The sequence below is a fragment of the Lactuca saligna genome, chromosome 8 (assembly GCF_052625555.1).
Source record: "Lactuca saligna cultivar CGN05327 chromosome 8, ASM5262555v1, whole genome shotgun sequence".
Classification (NCBI taxonomy): Eukaryota; Viridiplantae; Streptophyta; class Magnoliopsida; order Asterales; family Asteraceae; genus Lactuca; species Lactuca saligna.
The window spans coordinates 53,698,884-53,709,364 of record NC_136424.1 but is presented as its reverse complement, the minus strand read 5'-3'; the positions used below and the strand labels follow the sequence as shown (position 1 = coordinate 53,709,364).

Genomic DNA, 10,481 nt, shown 5'->3' with positions numbered 1-10,481 from the left:
TGGATTTTGCTTGGTATTGCTACGAAGTTCACCGAGTGCTCTTTGGTTGATTCTTTGTGCAAGTTGACCTAGCTGTTTTTCAATGTTATGAATAGACGCTTGATGATTCCTAAGCATATTTTGTTGATCCTTCATCATAGCTTGATGTTCACTAAGCATATTCCATTGCTCTTTCATTTCAACATCTGTATCATTGTGCCTCTTTTCAGACGCAGGTACAAATCTGGTGAACATATGTTCCAAGTCAACCTTTCTTTCCAGCACCGGATCCTCTTTTTGATAAAAGCCCCTTTCTTTTTGCTTATATTTTTCCTCATTTGCATTTTTATACTCATCATATGGGAGCCATTCTTTCTTTGGTTTTCGCCAATTCTCATCGTACCTATCACCACTTGAATAGAATACTTGCGCCTTCCGGTTCCGGTTCTCGTCAAGATCACAATCTTTAGTGAGATGAGGCACTCTACAATTCTCACAACCGGCCCTAATGGCATGGATGGATTGGTCCATCTTAGTAATTCTTCGATCCAAACTCTCTAGTTTAGCCATCATTGCTACCATGCTCTCATTAACCGAGTTCACATACCCCGACTTAGTTCATTCCTTAGGTTATGATATTCTCTAAAGTGCTTAGAGAATTCTTCAATTAATTCTTTGATTACCGGGGGTGGCTTCTTTGTGAGAGGTCCTTGCGAATAAAGTAGTTGCCTTATGGTCACATTCACTCCATCATAGAAAATGGAGACTTCTTGTTGGCTATTAAGATCATGATGTGGGGAATTCCTTAGTAAACCTTTGTATCTCTCCCACGCCTCGTATAAGGATTCTCCAGCTTGTTGTTCAAAATTGGCTATGGCTTTCTTTAACTTGGCTATTTTTTACGGAGGGCAGAATTGATCAATAAATTCTTCTTTCATCTTAGCCCATGTGGTGATGGATCCGAGAGGGAGTGATTTGAGCCAATCTTTCGCAGCTCCCTCAAATGTGACTGAGAGCATACGAAGTAGCACGGTTTCGCGAGGCACACTTGGAACATTAAAGTAATCAGCTACATCATTGACTTTGTCTAAGTGCTTGTAAGCGTCTTCATGATCTTTCCCATAAAGAGGGATTTCCTTAAGTTGAGCAAGTATGTGGCCTTTTAGTTCGAAAGTGGCAGTAGTGGGAATGATGGTTTGCACAAGTCCCAGACCGGTATCATCCTATATCCTCTTTTTCCATTCACCCATGGGAACTTCATCAATGTTCGCCATAGTGTTAGTGGGTTCACCTTCAAAGTCGCTTCCTTCTTCGGAGTTGGATTCGTAATCGTCCTCAAATTCGGCTTCTTTTGTATGATCTTCAAAGCTTTCTAATTTACTTCCTTCGATCTTTTGACTGCTGACCTCACCTACTTTCTTGTCCTTTTTCTTCCCAAAAACTGATTTGAGGTCCTTGAACAGTGATTTCTTTGGCGGGTGATTGTCTTCAATTACTTTATCCTTGTTTTTCCTAAGTGCGGATTCCAGATCTTCAAATGGAGGGATTAGAGGTGTGTTGCATCCTCGGGTCATGTAAAACTGAAATCAAAACAAGAAATACGCGTAAAAAGAACAAAAATAAAATAAAACACGAAACTGGGAATCAGCTATAGACTAGCCGAGTAGCTTCGACTCACTCGGCGAGTTCAAGGCAAAAAAACGAGCGAAATTTCTAAAAACAAAAAACTAATAAAACATATCTTAATAACTAAATTACTTAAGAAATAACTTTGTGCAAGAAAAATCTCACATAAAGGGTTGATAAAACTAGAAATTAGTATTAATTTTTAAACCGTTCTCCAACACGGCACCAAAAATATGGTGTGTGTAAAACCAACTAGTTTTAATCCTACTTTTTTTTTAATATAAATTTGACACACAAAGGCAGTGAACATATCAATTGTGGTGTAGCTAAATAAGTAGGGTATCGAACTCGGGGAACGGCAAATTAAATTAATTACTAGAATTATCTAAAAAGCAAATAATAAAAGGAAGGGTTTTCTCTAGTTTTACAAGACTAGAAACTTAAATAAACTAACTAACATGCAATTTAACTAACTAAAAGCTAAAGCAAGTAAATACCACTAAATTCAATAGTTAAGAGGACTTTTATTTAGGTTCGAATCATTTGTTCGCATGGATGATTTTATGGTACATGTATCAGATTAATTCTTCATTGGTTACCAATTAACGTGATTAGATTCAGTTTCTCTATAGCTAATCCTTAGAAAAGAGATTAATTTAAGCAATGGCCAGTTGTCTAAATTAATTTATTTCCTAGTTTGTTGATTCGGGTTAAGTACGACTTGTAATTAGCTAATCAAATTGGTGATCCAATTCACTTCTTGTTGATGGTGTATCACATAAGCTCACACATTAACTTGCCTATATTCTAGTTAATTCGAGTTTCACATTCATTATTCTTAGACATATAACTATGTGGTCACATAAATCATATGAAATTAATAACTAAGAGATGTTCATACAACTTAATTACTGATTTATTAATAGAGAATAGTTGTTATATTAGGTTCTTTTACAAGCTTAACAAAACAATATCACCAATTAAAACTAACCCTAACCATAAATCAAAACCATGTTTACAAATTCATCTACCCAAAACAGAAGTTATGAGTTTTTAGCTCATGATTATAGTAAAAGCAGATGCAAAAACGAATTTAAATAGTTCCAACATGATTCAAGCAAAAGGTTTAAGAAAAATAAACTAAATTTGCCTTAATTCTCTTCGAAATTGATCTTAGGGTTGATTCCCCAACTTCTCATGGTCTAGCAGCACCTTTAATCGCAATTTTAGCCTCCTAGGGTTCCAGAGAAGTCCTCATCTCGATCCCAAAGTCCCTATTTATAATATTCTTGAAACAGAGGTGACTTGTCGAGTCAAGGTCCCAACTCGTTGAGTCCCTCATTAATAGTCCATGTACGGCAAGGACTTCTAAAGCTTTGCGAATCTTCGACCCGACTCGTCGAGTGAATGGTTGACTCGCCGAGTCCTTGTTTTTGGCATTGTTTCTTCTTTGTTTCAACTCCCAAACTTCCAACTGCTTCTCCTGCTTCCTTTTGCTTCCAAACTTCTCTTTTAGACTGAAAATACAATTCAAACCCTATTATGTACCTTTTGTCCATAATATGCAAATATTTAGTTAATAACTAAGAAAATTCTACACTATATATATATATATATATATATATATATATATATATATATATATATATATATATATATATGTACATATCAGAAGTCCTCGGTCACTTTTGGAAGAGACAAGATAGGTGCGCTGCACAGGGCTCGCTTCAGAGTCTGGAACATAGTGTCTTGGTTTTCTCCCCAAATAAAGGTTACAACTTTCTGAGTTAGGGTAATAAGAGGTTTAGCGATTCTAAAGATATTTTGTATGAATATGCGATAGTAGCTAACAAGACCCAAGAATCGAACGATTTATGTGGGTGTTTTCGGTGCTGACCAATTCTCGATTGCATTTATTTTGGATGTGTGCACGTGTATGCCTTCCTCACTAACCACATGACCAAAGAAAGTTACCTTCTTAATCCAAAATTCACACTTTGAGAATTTCATGTAAAGCTTCTCTGCCGTAATGTTTCTAAAACTTGTCTCAAGTGCTGACTATGTTCTTTCTCACTTCGTGAATAGATAAGTGTATTGTCTATGAATAATATTACAAAATTTTCTAGGAAGGGACTCCACACCCAATTCATTAAGTCCATGAACATGGCGGGTGCGTTGGTTAGACCAAATGGCATCACCACAAACTCGTAGTGACCATACCGAGTTCGAAATGATGTCTTGGGAACATCACTCTCTTGGACCCATAGTTGATGGTACCCTAATCTCAGGTCTATCTTCGAGAAGTAGCTGGCTCCCTAGAGTTTATTGAAGAGATCGTCTATTCTGGGTAGTAGGTAGCGATTTTTAATAGTAAGTTTGTTTAGTTCGCGATAGTCTATGCACATTCGGAAAGATCCATCATTCTTCTTCACGAACAAGACAGGTGCTCCCCAAGGTCTTGGTCTAATGAATCCCCTACTGATTAGTTCGTTTAACTGACTGGATAATTCATGCATTTCTGTTGGTGCTAGACGGTAAGGGGATTTAGCTACGGGGGTAGCTCCGAGGATTCAAGTCAATTCGGAACTCGACTTGGCGTTTGGGAGGGATTCCTAGAAGATCTTTGGGGAGGATATCAGGTAAGTTACAGACATTAGGGATGCTCTCGAGGTCTTTAACTTCTTGTTTGTCGTTAACTACATGATCTAGGAATGCGTGACACTCCTTTTGCATGTATTTTTGAGCTTTGATGCACGAGATGATGCGAAGGTTTGTGCTGAGTTTGTTGCCATAGATAACGAGGGCTTTTCCATTTGGAAGATTGAGATGAATGACATTTTCGTAACAAAGAATATCAGCACGATGAGGGCTTAGCCAATCCATGCCGATGACATCTAAGCTTTTTATGGAAACTGGCATAAGATCGATTGGAAAGGAATAGTCGTTTAGAGTGAGGGTACAACCTATGAATACGTCATTAGTGCCCTCTTTCTTTCCATTAGCCATCTCGAAAGTGAACGTTTCGTTTAGTGGTTGGAATTTGTGTTTGAGTAAGTGCTTGAATTTATGACTAACAAAACTCCTCTCCGCACCAGTATCAAAGATAATGCATGCAAAAGAGTTCTCGAGGAGGAACGTACCCGTGACTATGGTAGGATCTACTACTGCCTCCTTCTGGCCCATGGCTAGCACTCTCCCTGTGTTGCCGGCATCTCTTGCCTTAGGGAAATTTCTCTTGTAGTGCCCGGTTTCACCATATCTATAACACTACAAATAAAATGGCATTTAGAGGCATAGAAAAAGTATCACTAAAAACCAAAAAAAATATCACTAAAGACCCCCTAGACAATCAGGGCACAAAAAAAAGTGTCACTAAAAATGCTTCCACTAAAGGCCTTTAATGACACTTTTTGGTTGTGCCGCTGCAACTTTATTCGGTTTTAGTGGCATTTTTCAATTATGTCACTAAAGCACTTATAGGTTTTAGTGGCACTATTTTTTATGATACTATTCGACTGATAAATTAAATATCATCTTTATACTTTTAATGGTACTTTTTTTCATAACAAAATAGATTAATAATTTAATCCTAATTTTAAATAGAACTAATATTGATAATACAATTATGATAATATTGGAAAAACATTATCATTGATTAAAATAAAATTTTACTTGTCCAATGAAAACCACTCTTTATATTACTTATAATAGGGTCAATACGACCATACTCTATTACATCCATGTAGCTTTATTCCAATACACTCAACTGTATTACAATACACATATATACTCTATTATAATACTATTACTATACACGTCAGTGTGGTAAACCACAAGGCCTTCATCAGGTTCAAGGCATGACTAAATTTGAATCTTTAGGTTTTTTATTCCATTAGTTTCTGATGGATTACCTGCACAATTCATCCACAAGCCAAACACTACATTCGTTACCATCTTCTAATACTCAACCTCATGAAATCTTTAACTCTTTCCTTGCTTGTTATAATCCAAAAATTTTGTGTAGGTGTATAAAATCTCAAAACGAAATATATATATATATATATATATATATATACACACACACACTAAAGTTGGTGCCAGAATAAAAATATATATACTCACTACAGCCCTTATTTACAAAACAAAAAATGGAAAAGACATGCAACTTATTCAAGCTAGTACAGACCATGACTTCTGAAAGGCCAAGTAATTCACACCTTCAAGGTTATCAAAGTGATTAATACCTTATGAAAGTGATCAATACTGAGTGCCTTTATAAAAAATCAATAAGCTGACTTTCTATTTTTATTACACCAAAATAAAAATAAAAAACTAATAATAACATAATTATAATACACCAAAAGACCAAAATCAGAAAAACTCACAATAATAAACTTTTCATCCCTCTAGAGCCAAGATTCAACCACTTGTTTAATAAAAAATAAATGGTTGGTATTTTGTGTGAACACGATGTTTAGAAGATGCACCTCACTTGTCTTTCCATTTGAGGTCGTCAATACCTTTTTTCCTTTGGAAACTAAAATAAGACCTAACATAAATTAGATAGACCACACTAAATGTTAGAATATTTTACATAAATAAGCAATAAACAACAAAACATATAATATAATGGAAAAGTACCTTGGTTGGATATTAAAGCATCAGTAAAAATAAAAGGCAAATGTAATTCCATATTTTATTGAACATTAATTATACATCATATCAAGAATCAAACTTTTTTAATAGACCTACTACACATGTTCAACCACAACAAAGCCTTACTTGAATAATAATAATAAAAGAAATTCAATTTGAAGAATACAGAACATCATTAAGTAGAGTTCAACATAACTAAACATTATAAAGCAGGCCCGATGATGAAGAGGGCAAGTTGTGCATATGCAAAAGGCACAAAATTTTTAGGGGCCTTTTTTTGTATACTACGTTCATGAATAAATCAGAATCCACACCCAAACACAGAAAAACGATCATCCAAGCAGTGATCGATGATCGACTACATACCAACTCAACAGGACTGTGTAGCACAATCTCTTCGTACAACAACAATAATGTTGTTGATAGATCGAGGCTTCCAGTATGCTGAAAAGTTGATGCGAAGAGGATCGGCGGCTAACTATGTCGAAGCAATTTATTGCATCCGTCATGCCATAGAAATCAGGTTAGGGTTTCTAACTCTACAAGCTGTTTTATACATCCTATTGATATATACGAATCATCTGGTATTCTGCTTTGTTGAAGGCAATCAAATCATGTTTACAAGTGTAATTTTGTTTGTCTGAGAATTATATAGTTACAATTAACAGTTTTTGGTGTAGTTTTATTAACTAACTATTTTTCGTTAAGAAGAATTTGCTTTTGAACCAGAAAATCTGTGATATATGTTGAATTTTTTATGTTAATTTCCTTTGTGTGTGTGATATAACTAAACACATCTATTTTGAGATGAAGACGATCGAATATCTTTCTTTTGGGTTGTTTGTCAGAGTTGCCCATTATGTTGAGATTGCACCTGAATGTGTGAGATCATATTATAAATACAGATGTTTACTTCAATACAATGCTCAAGAGGAATCTGATCCATAGTCTTAGGTATTGTTTCCAAGAAAGAATCCACTGAAAAGGATCACTAAATCTGTAGAAAGTGGTGAAACTACTTCAAATAAATCAATAGTATAAAAGGTACTTCAAATCTGCATAGTGCACGTCAATGATGTTTGAAACTTTTTTCAATAATAAAAATGTAGATGACAATGACATTTATGTTCTTGGTTTTTTTGAAGTGCAAGATAAAGATGAATATGATGAAGGAAGCGATGGTGAGGATGAAGAAGACGAACCTGACCTAGATTCAGTTTGGAAAATGCTCAATATTCAAGGGTAATTTCGGAAAAAGAACCAGGTTACACAATGGAGAAAATAGACAGTCTTTCAGCTTTAGCAGATGTAGCCTTAGAAGGAGGTATGCACATTTCAGTTTTATATAATTTAATTCGTTGCACGTTAGGGCCTAAGGGCATTTTTTTTCGTCACGTCATGGGCATTTGAATCCTCAAGACCCATCCTATTAAAAAGATAACCAAAACGCATCATATTAAATCTCATTCTAAAAAAAATACCAAATTCACCTGGAAGAGACTTTGCAAGCATAACTAGTTAAAACTTCAAAACCTTGTCATCCTGGTTTTCATTGTATCACTATTTTTGCTACAAAACAATGCAATTTTAAAATTTAAGTTATAACACAAAAAGTTTTATGGTTTTAATAAAAATAAACACATATATGTAAATTGAAAACGTTAATGATAGTTGGTCGTGCCATACTGAAGTGGAAAGCCCTTGCAGCGGCAGCTCGGTGGTGGCTCTATTCCTTATAGCTGTAAGGTTTTGTGATTAAGTGTACCAATCGATATTACATGTACACTTTTATGCCTGATTTCTAAAAGGAAGAAGGATTTTTCACCTGAGTCGTAGGCGGAGCGCGACGACAAGCATTGTTACTGTATCAGGAGCAGCGACGCCATGGTTGCAAAGACTGAGCGGCAACCATTTAGAGCCTAGAGTCAGGTCGATGATGATGGAGACGACGATTAGGGATTTAGGGCATTTGTGGAAGTTGGTTCGGACTTGAAAGAATGGGAGGCGTAGAAGGGTAAGGGTGGAATTAAAAAATTTAGTCCCTTAATCTCTTATTTTGTAGATATAATTGGGGGAAATTTTCGGTAGGAGGGACACAAAATGTAAATTGGATTTTTTAATTTTTGGGGAAGTTCCCGTTGCAAACAAAGGTGGAGGGATTTTCTAAATATTTGGTTGATTTTCTTAAACATAACCGTTTATTTTTAAATTAAGTTTTCTCAATTGAAGTTCTACAACGATTTAATTTAATTTATACTTTATTAAAATTTAAATTCAATATAAAAAATGATATATATATATATATATATATATATATATATATATATATATATATAATTTAGTGATATTCTTTTATCCCACTAATAATTATGAAAACAGTGTCATAAAACAAACAATGCCACTAAAAGTAGGCTATTAGTGTTATAAGATATAAAGTGTCACTATATCTTTTAAAACTTATACTGGAACAAAAAAAAGTTTCACTAAAATTATGCTATAGTGGCACAAAAACAAAATTCCACTAAAACTTTGTGCCACTAAATGTTATTTTATTTGTAGTGTAACAGGTTTAGCCTATTCCAGCTCCAGAGGTCTGTGCATTTGATTGTGCAGGTGTCTTGCAGAAGCGGGTCGTGTGCCCCTTCTTGTTGCATCTAGTGCATTTTAATTCCCGACAAGGCCCATGATGATGGAAATTGCATTTGTCGTACCTTGGGAGAGTTCCAACGTATTGACTGGTAGGTGCTTGAGTAGTGGGAACAATAGCAGGGATGGTAGAAGCATGGACTGCCACTGTTTGCTGTTTCTTGGAGGGATCCTACAAATATTGACCCTTTCGCTTGTTCCAAAACTTCTTTTTTCCACCACCCTCTTTAGGTGGTTCAGGAGCAGCTGACACAGAATCTTGGCGATCTCCGTGGTCTATTAATGTCTGTGCCAGAAGTTTGGCACTATCAAATGTGAGTGGATTCGCAACTAGGACATTTCCTTGCGTCGGGGGAGTTATTCCCATATGTACCTCTCCACCTTCTTGCTATCTGGGGTGACCATCCCGGGACACAGAAGAGTCAGGTCACTGAACCTCGCAGTGTAAGCAGCGATGTCGGAGCCCTTCATCTTCAGACTCTAGAGTTCTTGCTCTAGTTTTTGCATTTCGCCCTGCAGGTCGTATTCGACGAGCATCGGCTCTTTCAAATCTTCCCAACTCATATCATTAGCTATTTGTAGAGTCAAGGATTTGACCTAACTGTTCCACCAAGTTAGTGCTCTATCAGTGAAGGTGCATGCTGCGAATTTTACTTTGCTCATATCGGGGAACGTACAGATCTAGAAGATTTATACAGTCTTCTCGAACCAACGAGTTAGGGAAATGACACCTACAGTTCCATCAAAAGACCGAGGTTTATCATTTGTAAAGTCTTTGTAGGAACACTCCCTCGGGTGTCCACACCTATCTCCTTGGTTATATGGGTTGGCACCACTACCCACCCTGCTTGTACCACTTGCATTGACTTGTGACATAGCGGTAGCCGCAACAACTGTTACTGCTGCTTAGAATACAACAGGATCATACTAAGGAGGTGGTGGCGGGGGTGGATTTTTTTTCTTTATGTTGGACTTCTTCGGAGGCATCTTTCTCTAAATAATTTAAGAGAAAAATAATGATAAGTCCTCTATAGTGGTCATGAGTTAGGTGATATGGAACATGGTATATCTTATGCTGACACTTATAGTGTTCTATCAAGCAATTTATAGTGAAAGTCTACTTAATACAAGTAAAAAATTGCCATGAAATTTATAGCAACACTTGGAATGAAATTTGTATAATGTGATTTGTGCCTCATCCCTCTGTAACCACATAGTGTAAACAAGTTATACAGAACTAAGACCAAATAAACCTTCGACTAAGTGATCATACTCTAAGTCCACAATCAAACAAGGAATAAGAAGTAAAGTTAAATCACTTATTCTAAGTCTATAAAATCTTACTTGCATATAACTTATATGTATACACTTAGCAATTATAGATATATCAGTAAGAGTTCTTTTTTTCTAGTGTATGGCTCTAGTATCATAGTGCTATAAAATACTCCTATAGTATTTTAAATGTATTTTGAGTTCTAGTGTTTCATTTGTATAGAGTTTGGTAAGTTTTAGACTTGTCGCAACACCACTATCACTCCCAAACACATGTTGGTCGTATCTTAAATAAATATAGT

The 10,481-nt window shown here is 35.8% G+C and overlaps 1 long non-coding RNA gene and 1 other non-coding gene across 7 annotated transcripts; one reads left to right on the top strand and one right to left on the bottom strand.

Annotated features, from left to right (window-relative positions):
* The first annotated feature begins 762 nt into the window (after nt 1-762).
* LOC145013481 (small nucleolar RNA R71) lies at nt 763-869 on the top strand. Its single transcript, XR_013665038.1, has one exon. It is a non-coding gene; the product is annotated as a small nucleolar RNA R71 (small nucleolar RNA).
* Nucleotides 870-2,592: 1,723 nt separating this feature from the next.
* On the bottom strand, nt 2,593-8,340 carry LOC145011208 (uncharacterized). 6 transcript variants are annotated; one of them, XR_013664060.1, is made up of 4 exons: nt 7,948-8,034; nt 5,991-7,830; nt 4,746-4,872; nt 2,593-3,122 (listed from the first exon to the last, which is right to left on the bottom strand). It is a non-coding gene; the product is annotated as an uncharacterized LOC145011208 (long non-coding RNA). The 6 variants fall into 6 exon arrangements; XR_013664059.1 differs by lacking the exons at nt 2,593-3,122; nt 4,746-4,872 and adding an exon at nt 5,283-5,516; XR_013664063.1 differs by lacking the exons at nt 2,593-3,122; nt 4,746-4,872 and having other exon boundaries at nt 5,697-7,687; nt 7,752-7,830; nt 7,948-8,303.
* Nucleotides 8,341-10,481: the final 2,141 nt, after the last annotated feature.